Below are 15,013 nucleotides of genomic sequence, written 5' to 3'. Positions count from 1 at the left end.
CACAGCAGAGCAAGTATGTAGAAATTGACTTCATACCCATAAGGCTGATTCTGCAAGGAAGTTAGGAAAAAAAATGTACTTTAAAAAAATATGTAGCATTTTGGCTTGGTGAGGTACACAGAGAAATGGGAAGCAAACTGGCTTTAAAAAGATATAGCTCTTCTCTGCTCACTTCTGAATTGCTTTCCTGCTTCAGCCTTTAGAAGTGTATAGCCCCATTTAAGATTATAGAAGGCCAGTGTATAGGTTGATCTATGTCACATACCCCATGTTACTTGACATTGCTTACCAGCCTCCAACATGTTCCACTTCCCTTACCTTTTACAACTCTCTATCTCACCCAAGAGTTCATTTCCAAACAGAAGAAACTGTTGAATGACTTTGTGTGAGAACTGTCATTTAACAAAAAGAAGTTGGAATGCTTGAGCGTATTGTCTTTGGAATGAGGCAAATAATGTATACCAGAGGCAAAATAGCAGAAACTATAAAAATTAGAGAGACAGTCCACACTCCTGAGCTGTGGGGGCTGTATTTGACTCTGGTGTCTGCTCTCGATGCCTTTTCCTCCTGCTGGGTTGCTTCATCTAGCTTTAATAGGCTACAAGGTGCCTAGTCTTTCTGCTACTTGATATCTCATGGCTGACAGATCTACTTGGAAGGCCTGCACTTTTCTGAAGCGTAGGGAGAGGGAGTGGATGAGTAGATTAAAGAAAGAGACTGGGAGGAAAGGAGGGAGGGAGGGGAAACTGTGATCAGGCTGGAAAAATTGTTTAATTAGTTGATTAATACAAAATTAAAAGGACAGCTCACATAACTGACTTATGCTTTAGGAATGGATTTCATATTGACAGCCAAGCCCTGGATCCAAATCTAGATAGCTCATTAAAACACCATCTAGTCCAGTCTTCAGAACTGCTAATATCTCTTATTTGATTCTATGAAAGAATAATATTCTACTGCCTTCATAAAGAAGTAGCTAAATAAGTAGCTTAGTATATCTAAATAATTGCCAGCTATGATTGGAAAATCATAAGTGAATTGATGGCAAGCATATGAGACATTAAAGCTTGATTCAAAATGCAAATATAAAATACGAATACAGAAGCTGAGTAGTGGTGGTGCATGCCTTTAATCCCAGTACTCGGGAGGCAGAGGCAGGCGGATTCTGTGTGAGTTCACAGCCAGCCTGGTCTACAAGATCTAGTTTCAGGACAGGCTCCAAAGCTACAGAGAAACCCTGTATCAAAAAAGCAAAAAAAAAATGAATATAGATATGCATATATGAAATATAGATATATATGAGTAGAATTTCTATCCTCAATGGATTTCAAAAGTATAATTTCTATTAAATTAAGAAAATGGTCAATTTTATTTCTTTTAAATAATTATTCAATTACTTAATCATTTTAGCCGTAGCAGCTATATTAACACCATTTCTCTTTTCAAGGGCCTTAGGTTGCATGTAAGTCACTACTTCCTTTTATGAATGACTTTATCTCTCTGTGTTGCTTCCCATGCTTTGAAAACCCAAATGCTATTTTTCTAATGAAGCATTTACTCAAAGACCTTGTAGAAAATAATTGTGTTAATAACAGAGATAGTTTCCCTATTACAATGATCTCTTAGACAATTAATGCTGCTCCACTCTGTATTGTCACTTTTCTCCTCTGGGCCTACGAACTTTGAGGTTTACATTATTGGCTGCAGCTTCTTTTCTTTCTGGCAATATGGGTATTTCTAATGATGAGACCTGCCAAAATTTGTCAATGCTATTTTTCTTCTTTTCCATTAGAGGTGACTGTGGCTGAATTGCCAAGTAATCTGTAGTCTAACTTTACTTAATTGTTTTTACTACATGACATAAAGAAATATAGTGAGTAATCACTTCTATTTTACGTGAAGCAAATTGCTAGTGCTTTTCACAGCAATATGAATAAGTCTTAACTTGCCTAATCTTCCATTAACATCCTCTTCAAATACTGACAGGATAAACTCAGACCTCCCTGATTCTCTAATGAATGAAGACTAAATTGCATTAGTGGCTTTCAATAATTCCAATTGCCTGTGGACCTCAGAACAGAGAACCATTCTATCTGATTTATTTTTCTCCCTCTAGCTCCACCACTCGAGAATGGTTTATTCTAATCTGTCATCTACACCTTACTGCAATGTATCAATAATTATTTTGTTCTTTGTGTTTCCGCTTTCTCTTGTGCATATACTCTGATAATGAAAGATGAATAATCTATTATAGAACATCTAAAAGCATAGAAAAGAAAAAGAAAAAATACCATCCCTATCCATCTCTTCCAAACACAGTTCTTTTTGTTTTTAATAATTTTTCACAATGATTTTCAATCTTTTTTTGCATTTATATTGAGTACATATAGTTTCTTATCTAACTTTGTTAATTGCCAGTAAAATATATAAATTTTCCTTTTACATAAATATTTGTAAACATAATCTTTAGTAATAATAAAATATTTCATTTTCTTAATATATCATAAATCATTTAGCAATCCCCTTGTTGAACATTTGTTCTACCCTCTAAAAAATTTGGTGAAAAAACCTTTGCTAATAAATTTTCTTTTATATTTCATGTGATTTCCTTAGAACAAATTCTCAAAAGTAGAGTTACTCTGACAAATGAAAAATAAAATATTATTTTGCAGTACTAGTGGTAGAACACAGGGTCGGTCTTACATATGGTAGACAAATGCTCCACCACTAATCTACAAGAATAGCCACTAGGTACAAAATTCTTAATGGTTTTGATGAAAACTGCAAAATCTCTACCAATTAAAATTCTATCAGATTTTTATTATCTCTTTGCTTATTAAACTGATATTTAGTAAGCACTTACTACATGTTGGGCACGTTTCTAGATTATATGGATGTAGTGCTGAACAAAAGGCAAGTAGCTAATGGCCTTATGGAGCCTATATGCTAAAGAAGGTGATAACATATACAGAAAAACACAGTATGATACCGAGTAATTCTAGTTAACATGGAAGAAAATAGAAACAGAAAAGGGGAGAGGATAATGAAGGAGTGCAATAGAAATCAATGCAAAAGATGGACTAGGTAGCTATGATGAAATAATAATTCTTTAAACATGTGAATAAAATGAGAAGTTATACCAATAGGAATCTGGAAAAATTATTTCAAACAAACATAACAAAATCTATGCACAAAGGTCCTGGATGACAAAAATCATAGTATGTTTAATCAGCAAAGCAGAAGTCATAGTGCATACAAAGATTTACCAAGGTTGGATAGGAAATACAGTATATACTCTGATACCCAAATCAGGTAGAGTCTTGTAGGCCTTAATAATTTTTCCTTCAAATAAATATAAAAAAATAAATTATATTTTATATGTGACAAGTTTTATTGCTCTGACTTACAGGCCTGAATGAGAAAAAGCATGGATGTTATTGAAATTTTAAAATCATACTGGTTTCTGTGTAGAAAACCATAGAGGGGGCAATAATAAATATAATAATCTTTGTGAATATTATTACCTAGTCCCAATTAAAAACAATGATAGTTTGGTCTAGGATGTTAATGATTAGTGGGGAGAAAAATATTTATCTTCTCTCTACTGTCACTGTGACCATTAGGTCTGCACCCTGAAGTACAGTCTCTAATCAGATCCAACCTGTCCTCCATACAGGAACTATCTTTTTTAAAAATCACCTGGTTGAGCATATACTTTTGTTGTATGTTAGGGCATCTCTTGGGTATATTCTCAATAGTGGTATTGCTGGGTCGAGAGGTAGGTTGAACCCGACTTTCCTGAGAAACCGCCACACTGCTTTCCAAAGTGGTTGCACAAGTTTGCATTCCCACCAGCAATGGATGAGTGTGCCCTATGTTCATAGCAGCATTGTTTGTAATAGCCAGAAACTGGAAACAACCTAGATGCCCTTCAATGGAAGAATGGATGAAGAAAGTATGGAATATATACATATTAGAGTACTACTCAGCAGTAAAAAACAATGACTTCTTGAATTTTGCATACAAATGGACGGAAATTGAAAACACTATCCTGAGTGAGTTAAGCCAGACCCAAAAAGAGGAACGTGGGATGTACTCACTCATATTTGGTTTCTAGCCATAAATAAAGGACATTGAGACTATAATTCGTGATTCTAGAGAAGCTAAATAAGAAGGTGAACCCAAAGAAAAACATATAAGCATCCTCCTGAATATTAACCTTCATCAGGCGATGAAAGAAGACAGAGACAGAGACCAACATTGGAGCACTGGACTGAAGTCTCACGATCCAAAGGAGGAGCAGAAGGAGAGAGAGCACGAGCAAGGAACTCAGGACCGTGAGGGGTGCACCCACACACTGAGGCAATGGGGATGTTCTATCGGGAACTCACCAAGGCCAGCTGGCCGGGGTCTGAAAAAGCATGGGACAAAACCGGACTCGCTGAACATAGCGGGCAATGAGGACTACTGAGAACTGAAGAACAATGGCAATAGGTTTTTGATCCTATTGCACGTAATGGCTTTATGGGAGCCTGGGTAGTTTGGATGCTCACCTTAATAGACCTGGATGGAGGTGGGTGGTCCTTGGACCTCCCACAGGGCAGGGAAACCTGATTGCTCTTTGGGCTGAGGAGGGAGGAAGACTTGATTGGGGGGGGATGGGAGGTGGTGGCGGGGAAGAGGCAGAAATCTTTAATAATTAAATTAATTAATTAATTTAAAAAAAATCACCTGGGAAGAGGCATCTCCAACCGCGGGAATACTTTGATCATTTTAGTTTGTGGCAATGTCTTTGTGGCATTTTCTTGATTTCTAATTGATATAAGAGGACCCAGGCCACTATGAGTAGCACCTTTCGTAGGCAGGTAAGCTTGGGTGGTATAAAAGCCTAGATAAGCATGGGCCAGGGAGCAAGCCAGTAAGAAACCTTTCTCTTTGACTTTTAATTCTGTTCCTGTCTCCTTTTTCCTGCCTCCTGGTTCATATCTCTAGCTATTTCCCTGGCTTTCCTCAATGATTAATGTAATCTGTCAGTTAAATAGCCCTCTCCCCACCAAGTTCCTGCTAGTCATAGTGTTTATCCCAATAACAGGAAAGTAAACTATGACAACTGGTCACCTTTACCTTATTTCAAAACCTACCATTGATTCAATAATTTCTTATACAATATAGGCAATTTCTGCTTTTAAATATAGCAAATTTCCTGGGTTTAAAGAAACATCAGGAACATTGCCATTTTCTGGAATAACATTCTATGCAGGAAAATTCTTCCATTCAGTACTTAAGTACTAAATACTGTCTGTATATCAGGTACATGCAGGAACACAAAATGAAATATTATGTTCGATCCCTGATCTACAGATCTGCATATGAAACACTTTAGTTCTTGATAGGTATTCTCTGTGCCTAATTTAATTTGTACCCTTTCACTGTCCTTATGCCATGTAGAATGTGAGTCCTACTCTCTAACTAAAATATTCAGGGGTACCCATTAAGAATTAATTTAAGGATACTGGAAAGATGGCTTAGCAAATATTAACATATGTTGCTCCTCTAGAGGGCCCAATTATAGTTTCCAGCATCTTTATTAGGCACCTCACAACCACTCATACCTCAGTTCCAGGGTATCTGACACCCTTTAGGGACCAGAATGGGCACCCACACACTTATTTCACACTAATGAATTTAGAAAATCTACAACGGGATTAATATAAGCAATACATCTTTGATAAAGGTTTATCATGTTTGAGCTTCCAGAAATTTCTAATTATTTCTCTTGGAGAATCCCTTACAAAATCATATTATGCCTATATGTTTGTCTTCCATAGATAAGTCTTTTGAATGAATTTTATAGTGAGGTCAACAGAATTATTTGTAAAAGATTTTCAAATATATGAAAAAAATGATCAGACAAAAAGCTTTATTCATGAAAAGTGGGTTTTTTTGATGTATGACAAAATGTACAAAAAATTGAAGCGTTTGGTAAAAGAAAAGCCACCACATGACGTGTAAAGTGCATTTAGAGAAAATGCATGAAAGTGTAGCTATTGTTCTTAAATTCTGTGTAAATATTGATTATATTGTTATGCTTCTTCAGCAACCAAATACTGCAACAAAGTATTTTACTGAGTGTGTGAGATCAGTGTTCTTTCATTGTATTTTATACATTTTTAAAGCTATGTTGTATTTTGCATTTTACAAAATACATTGTGAATATTTCCCACTTTGTGATAAATTAACCATTAAAATATTGCCCTTGCACTGCATTTCGCAAGTTGTTAAGGCAATATCTCAAATAGGAGAGAATGACAAAAAAATAAAAATAAAAAGCAACTTGTGTTAATACTTCATGAACTCCAAACCAAATTTAAGTGTTGAGATTTTATTACACAAAACATGCGAAATAAAAATAATATCTATATTGAGGTAGCTCAAAGTAAACCTTCCATAAAAACACAAATCTAGGGCTGGTAAAATGGCTAAAGGGTAAAGGCATTTGTCAGCATGCTCAACCTTAGTTCAATTTCCAGTAACCACATTGTGGAAGTCAAAAACTGACTATTATTGTACTTGGTCTTCTGCCCTTCATGTATGGCATATATGTATGCACACATGTGTATATAATATAAACATAAATAAATTTAAAAATAAAAATTATGAGTCCAGAGAATTTGTGTGTCATCCAACTGTTACTCAACTGCATAGCTCTCATTCTTAAGTTCACTAGATCTCATTAGTAAAATCAAAACTATCTTCTCAAAATGAATTTCTTTACTTGACTTGCCTAGCAATTGTGCCGCTGTTGTCCTATGTTGCTTACATCTTTACAGATGCAATGAGGCTCAGTCACAGAAGCATATTCTTTAAAACTCTACAATAAGCAAACAGAGGAGATACATTTCTGTACACAATGCTCTCAAAGTTGGTGTGAAAATGTACATATGTTTAATAAATACTCTCCACAGAAAACAATTTCATCCTTACACATCAACACACACATTTTGGGGCTACTTAACTGAGCAGATATCACATCAATATCTTTCAAACGTTTGCAATTAAGCAAAACAGCTTTAGAAAAGAAAATCATTAGCATTAAAAGTAGGGGACATAATGCACAGATTATAAATTGAAAATGCTGATCAGAAACATTTTGTTGTTAGGAACTAAGTTAGCTAGGAATAGAGGCAAAAATTCAGGTTTAGAATGCTTCCAGCCACTGTGTGGTTGTAGTATATTTATATACCTCTATATTTAAACACAGGTGGTAATTAGCAAGATTAAGACACCTTTAATAAGGCATCATCATGGGTGCAAAGGATGTGTAGCATAAGATGAGTTCATTATCAATAACTTTCCTGAATTAATCATCTCTTAGGACATTTAATTTTAAATGTACCTGAAAAAAATCTGGATTATTGAGATCGCCCATCTGTAGTATCATTTTTTTTTCTATTTTAGCTGAACAACTGAAGATATTTCTTTAAATGTCTGCATGCAGCTGGGATTCAGGGATGGTGATATCTAATAAACCAATTGTCCACCTAATCTGGCACCTTCTCTTTGACAGGTGTCTAAACCAGATAGAGACATTAGATGAAATAGACACACTTAAGATCCACCAATTATGCAAAACCATGCAACTGGAAATTTTTCTCTTTGACCTTAGTCAGTAATAAGATTTTCCCTGAAGTATGCAAATGGAGAATCATTTACTTTTCTTTTGGCCAATATACAAATCTTCATTTCATATAGGCAGCTAAAAACGCTAAACTAATTCCAAAAAAATGAAAATGACTTCCTTGAATATAACCATATTTGAATTCTACTGAGAGTGACTATATCTGCACCAGCACAGTAAATATTTATAATATATTTCACCTAAATAGGAAAACAATTGAATAGTAAGTATATCATATTTGAAAATAGAAATGAAAGCTATAACTCCTTTAAACCTGAGTATACAACACAGAACGACTGATCAGATATTATGAGTCATACAGCTAATATACTGATTATTTCATTATTCCCCCAAATGTCAAGTATTTACATAAAGTTTAGAGGAAATCAACAGGATGCAATAGATTCAGGTGTTAGGAACTTTGCAAGTTCATCAGTGACAAATGACCTAATTTTTGTTTTTGTAATTATACAGCTATAGCTCAAACAAGCAAACACCAACAAAACAGCTAATAAAATACATACAATTCAAAATTCAGCAATAGTAAACTGATATTCCCAATATTGTCTATGAGATAGAAATGCAAATAATTGCTTTTCTAAAGCATTAAATAACTGTCCTAATCTATCATACAATAATTCTGTCTAGGATATTTGCATTTTAAATGGCTGCATTTAATACATAAAAGACCTTCTGACCCTTATAAGACAACCAAACATTTCTTTTTCATTACAACAATTCTCACTGAAAAATTGCTTTTTCTTAGCCATAATATAAAAAAAATTCGTTTGAAACAATATTTCATAAGAAAATCCATTCGATTTTCAGAACCTACAGCAGGTATTGCAAAAGACAGCATAGGCTTCAGTTCAGCTCATATTAGAGACTATGATTCCAAAATTCAATTTCATAAGTTGTAATCAGCCACAAAATTGTTACAACAAAATATGAGAAATATTAAAAGGCAATTTCCTCATTGTCGACTACTTATCAAGTGACAGTTAATTAAAATTAAAACATTCAGTATGCTTTATAGTGATGGGTAAAATGACTCCTTTCTGAATTTCAAATAAACGCATTGAAATACATTTGGTCTCTAATAAAAAGAAAAATAGATTATAGATATTTTAACAGAATTGTATTTCTATTTTAAAAGGAAAACTAACCAATTGTACCCAAAAATTCAAACACCACTTGTATTTAGATTACTGTGATCACTAAATAGGGTTCTTCAAAGTCTACAGAATCATAATTAGAAAAAACCATATTTTTCAATGTAATAGCTATTACAAAACTATTTTACAGCTCTGAATGTTCTAATAGAACAAAAATGTTTTGTAGAATACATAAATACCAATAAGAATGTCAAATCAAACCTCTATTTCTGTGACTATTTTTTTAAAACTGATTGAGTAGGTATAGAAGAGGTTTGCAAGTAAAATCTTAAGAAAAATGGCTGATGTTTTGTCCTGCTTAATCACTTATTTCTGACAAGTTCAATTCTACAACCTTTACAGTTACTTTCAGGGACCAACAAGCTAACTTAAAATTAAAAAGGAAGTTCCTGTCCTGAATGTGTAACTCCCAGTTGTCTGTCCCATCTAGTTTTCTTGGCAATAGAAAGACTATTGGGAAATGAGGAATAGGAAATCATGAGACGCTAACATATCAAACCTGTTAACTTTGAAACTGTTAAATCCCTGGGGGCGGAAGGTAAAGAATTGAAGATTTAAAAAGTTTTGCATTTTCTGGCTTCTTGTAAAGGCCAGTTGGTTTATTTTTGATTTTGTAATAGTTTGGCAATGCCAGTGGTATCTCATATAATTCGTAGAAGGCTCTAGGATGAAATTTGGTTTATTGTGTATCTCATAGAAATTCAAAAGTGTTGAAGATATTTTATACATATTTTTTCGTTTTACTTATTTTCTTTTTCTACAAAGGTATTGATAGTCATCAACATGTTAAATGACTCCAAAACATTCAGACACTGAGTAAAACATTGTTTCAATCAACCAGAAGTTAATTTCAATTGTCCCAAACCCTTGGCTGTTGGAATGTTGCATGCACACATTTGGGTCTTACATGGAGACTCAGATAAAATCATAAATATCCAGAAAACATATTAATTGTGTTGCAGACCTGAGAGAAACAAAAATAAGAAGGCTCCAGAAAAATAGCTTTACAAAGATAATCCATTAATCCAGAAAATGATTCCAAACACATATTGATGTGTTGATTTTCTAATTAACTTCACTCTTACAGCTAGATTAGGGTAGCAGAGGAAAATCCAATATTTCAGAATCATTACATCACATTAAAAACATCATCCGGGAGGTAGTGGTCATTTGGCATATATGCACAATTTACCATATGCTATTGTTTACCAAAAGTAGGTGCTTGGGCAGGAAGTTCAATTCAGAATATTTTTTAAAGTTGTAAATTATCCAAGATTATAGTTTCAGGTCTAGAAATAAGTATTGAAGTTACATAAGAATTTAATAGTTTTAAATTTTCTTAAATGTTAGTATTTTTAAAATATCAGTGATGGTCATCATCCATAAATTTGTTTGCTATCACTAAGTAAAACTAGCTTACTTAAATTGTATGTGACAATATTCACAGATAAATTAACATAAATGTTTTGCAATAATTTTCAGTTTATACCACCATATTTCAATTTTTCTAGTCCTCTTTTCCATGAGTTTTAAATGTAAGCAATATCTGTGTCTTTTTTGAACCATACCACATCATGTGTATAAAACTACAATATCACTATACATAATATAAGCTGCATAAGAGAACACTGTTACTAAAGAGACAGCTGTAGTTGAACCATCCATGTTGTTCTCAATAATCAAAAACTGTGCACAGCCTTTAATAGCATTCACCTGCTCTAACTGCATGGCGCAGATTGGTACTTACTCTCTGCTGCTTAACAGGAATCAACAGAAAAAAAGAAACAAAAGAAATATAAATAACACATTAAGGCATGTGAGTCATGCATTAATTTAATTTTACCAATAACGGCTAAGTATTATATTAGGTGAGAAGGATATTTTCTTAAGGTAGGAAAAAATTTCAATCTCCATTAAATAAAATAATATAATCTAGTAGAATCTGCAGGTAACTGAAATCAGTTATTGTTTATGTGAGCAATTCTGAAATTTGAATTCTTTTAATTTTTATAATAGCACTCACTTTCAAAGTTATGGATATATACCGGTAATCAGAATTGTAAAATTCTTCATGATGTAATAGATTTTATCATTTCATCTGCCTGTAGTTGTCCTAGTAATCCAATTCTGATTTCCTTCCGCATGATAAATGATTATTCAGGTTTAAAATTGACAGAAAATTAAGAAATATACACACATACACATAAAACACTTTAATAAAATTAGCTTTTGTGTTTTATGTCCAATGAATGATGTTCACACAAGAATCCTTCCAAGGAAGTGTGTGTGTGCACGCACGCGCGCACGAAGAAGCGAGTGCACGCGAGTAGGGAACAAATATCAACAGTGTGATAAAATATTTTAATTAAAAAAGAACTATCTTTGAGTCAGGTACTCAAAGTACCAGTCTTACCTTGACCTCAAGTCATACATAAGTAAATATATTCATAACTAACAGATTAACATATTTAGGAAACCTTAGGGAATTGATCAATCATAATGTACATTGAAGACTTAATAGCTTTACTTAAATCTGAAGCTAACAGACTTTCTGCAAAAGCGAGCTTCATGAAAATATTACATAAATTCTAAACACCTATCTCCAAAGTAGAATATGAAAAAAATTTTTTGTTAATTGTCACTAAAATTTCCCCCATGAATTCTGAAAGCATATCTCCAATGTAGAATGTAAAAAAATATTTTGTTATGTTAATTGTCACTAAAATTTCTCACTTACAAGGATTTTAAGATTGTCACAGAAAATAAATTTCCAATAGGCTTTTATTTTCAAAAGCAACATCAAATAATAATTTTCAGTTTCATCATTTAAGATAGTATCATACAGAATAAATGTGACTGCTATATATTTCTCTTTCAGCAAGAAACTATATAAAGGGTGGAAGAAAGACACAATGATCATAAAGGAAGCTGTGAGCATGTCAATGCTATTTACACATATGATAGCTGAACTCAAACACTGAGACTTTTAGAACATCCAAACTTTGAATTGGGTTGTTGAAGGAGCTGATAATTCCATACACTATGATTTTCCCTTTTAGTACACCTGTATGTTGAATATTTGGACACTCAGTTAACAATCATTACAGCACCATGATTCTGCAAAACAATGTTTTCTTTTACGCCACTCTCTATAATTATCAAATGATATGCCTATCTATTCTTAATCCATAATAGAATCTTAGATGTAAAATCAAATACCATATCATCTAATCCCAAGTGTTTATCCCTAATTTTTGTCATTGTTCTAGAAAGTGAATTTTGTTATTGTCATTATGAAACTGTTAAATATTCCTTTATGTAGTTGTTTTGCAGAGACACCTGATTTTTAAAATTATGTTGGACAACCTGCAAAGTTTTAATTAACATCTAGATCATGGGCTCATTTTATAAATGACCAGAACCACTTTGCAAATGCACATCATGACTTTATTTCATTTGTATCAAAAGTTTGCCACCTTATTGTAGCATACCTGAAACCTTTTAACTATCCTTTAAGAACTTTGCAATGGTAAATTCTTTTATAGAACATTGAAAAAGTCTTGAAAATTGGAATAAAAATGTCAAAACTTGGATTTTGCTATTCCAGTACCTACTTTAGAGGTCATATGAAGCCTTCTGCACCCCACCCCAGATATTTGAAGATGTGCAGTGCAGGGGTAGCAAGTAAACAAGTGCAGAATAATTACTGAGTAGAACTTAAAGCTGTGGATAGTCTCTTCATTTAAAAGGAGCTTTCCCCTTTTAGGTTGTACTGTTGCTTGTCACTGTTCCAGTACCCTCTGCTACAGGTCAGAAGATTTGAGAGGAGGAAGAGAGGTAGTGATTTTCTTTCAGCCAAAGATACAATAGAGCAGACATTTGCAATGTCTTCATGAAACAGACTAAAGTAGCAATTGATGCTTTCAGTGCAGAGTACTTGGCTTGCTAATTATAATCATAGAGCAACAATCTCAAATTCAAGGAAACTGCCTGCAATCCTTACCGCAAATACGATCAATTAAATGTTTATCTAATGATACCTATTAAAGTTCACTGGGGCATTTCATTTCCTTTTGGTCTCTACATTCAAATGACATCTAATTTCTCTTCTGTGACACAGAGAACTTCTCTTCATGTTTCTTTGGACCACTATAAATACACAACTGGGTTATTGTGCTCAGAAAAGCCTGTGAACTTTGAGGCATATTCTGAACAATTGCTTTGTACCGAAGGGGTAGAGTTTTTCTACCATATTAGCATATCTCCAGTAGCAGTGATGCAGATCTGCTAAACCCAAAGCTGCCTATGGCAAGTACTAGCTACAAGCCAGCTCAGGCCCCCGCCCCTACTCTCCCAGTGGTGAAACGGACGTGGAGAGGACATCCACTAGTGGAGTGAGATCGGCTGTCTCTGCAATTGTAAACATCAGCTGCACCCCTTTTGCAGAAATGTTTAAATAGGTTACTGACTGCGAGCTCATCCACTCACCAAGTAGCATTAGGGCTGCCTTCCGCACCTCTAGGCAAAGCATCTTAAAACTGAATTGGCAACACGCCTGTTCCTGGAATGGGAGAAGCTGAGGTTACATTTCCCCAGGCATGCCTAGCGGGTGCTTGGCTCTCGGCAGATGTACTAGCCGTGGCTGGATTCCAGACACCACGTTTTCAGTAAGAAACGCAAAAACACACAATCCCGCACAGATGAGCGCATAGTTAAAGCCAACACCGACGGCTATTGAAGCACTCAGTGCCCAGTAATGATTATTTCCTTTGACACAGATTGGGGTGTAAGAAGACACATTGGGTGGGGCCTCAATGAGGGTCCTGGCAATCCCCAAGAACTCGAACCCCCTGAGTGAGGTTGGAATACCAGTTCAGAAGCAAACAGGTTTTATAGTGCATTCTAGCCCCTGGGTATCTACAGAGATGGTAGGAGGTGACCCAGAGTGGCAGAACCCTGGTGGATGCTCCAGGTGGAAGGAATGCAGGAGGTGATTGTCTCCTTTCTTTTTGGATAGACTCTTTCCACCTGCCACTCCAAGCATCTTGGTCCACTTGTTAGAGTGCCTTGGTCTGCGCGAAAGCGGAGGCTAGCAGCCCTCTTAACAGTACTGAAGGAGTTGGTTGGCAAAAGTGCCACCTGGGAAACCCACCAAACCTTGGAAGGACAGTGTCCCTAGGGCCTGTTGGAAGCTTGAACTGACAACAAGGCCAACCTCCCATCTCTCCTTAGTGGTCCAGATCCCTGGGGCAAAACGTGATCTGGAGAGAAGGTTGCGTAGGCTCTGTTTCCTCCATCAGGAGTCCCAGAACCGGCGCAACCAGCTTCTCCCGACCAGAAGTCACCATCCGCAACCGCATTCTAGAGGGGAAGTTCGCCCGGAGTCCTTGGGGTGGAAGATAGGCAGGATAAAGAGGGAAGGAAGTAAGATCCAGAAGAAAAGGACCTACCGAGTCCAGGCGCAAGTTTTAGTGGTGTCCTCAGGTGCGGTCCCCCGCCTCCTCGCCAGGTGCTCAGCTCCGCTCGGTGCTGAAAGTGCCCTGGACTTCGGGCGTCTTTGCTGGTTCCTGCGGGAAATGACTGTAAATCCACATTACTGTTCGAGCTGCCGCTCGGGCCCCCGCATCGCTCTCCTCCAGCTGGCGGCGGCGGCGCTCTCAGCCCGCGGTCGCTTGGGGGCAAGAACCGAACCTGGCTACTATCTTTGCCAGCGGACGATCGCTGCCAGGAGGGTGTTCGCTCCCGGGTCGCCTTTTTTTTTTCTTTTGTTTTTGTTGTTATTCTTTTCTTCAAGCTAGTGTGTATACATATGTGTATGCGAAATGAAATTTGTGTGTGTGTGTGTGTGTGTGAGAGAGAGAGAGAGAGAGAGAGAGAGAGAGAGAGAGAGAGAGAGAGAGAGAGAGGAGGAGGAGGAGGAGAAAAGGGAGATCAAAAGAGGTATGCTAAGCCTCGGGGCACTGGAAGATAAACTCCAGGCTGAGCCGGAGCTCGCCGCGCTCCCGGGTGCCCGGCGTCTGCACCGCTGATGGCTGTGCTGATGTTGCCGTGGCCGCCGCCGCCGCGCTCTAAGGCTGGTCGCGCTTGTGCAAAAAATGTTTCTCCGCTACTCGAGACCAAAAAACCTGCCCTGTCTACTGAGCATGCCCGGTTTGACAGC

At 36.1% G+C, this 15,013-nt stretch overlaps 1 protein-coding gene across 1 annotated transcript in view; it reads right to left on the bottom strand.

Moving 5' to 3' along the window:
- Tenm1 (teneurin transmembrane protein 1) overlaps positions 1-14,681 on the bottom strand; it is an 836,340-nt gene extending 821,659 nt beyond the window's left edge. Inside the window, exon 1 of the mRNA XM_057759068.1 lies at positions 14,304-14,681. The gene's annotated coding sequence lies outside the window, so the exon portion shown is untranslated. The remainder of the gene's footprint in view (positions 1-14,303) is intronic.
- Between the last annotated feature and the right edge of the window lie 332 nt (positions 14,682-15,013).

This window comes from Chionomys nivalis, chromosome X (genome assembly GCF_950005125.1).
Source record: "Chionomys nivalis chromosome X, mChiNiv1.1, whole genome shotgun sequence".
Lineage (NCBI taxonomy): Eukaryota > Metazoa > Chordata > Mammalia > Rodentia > Cricetidae > Chionomys > Chionomys nivalis.
The sequence above is the reverse complement of the archived record's forward strand: the minus strand, read 5'-3'. Positions and strand labels throughout refer to the sequence as shown.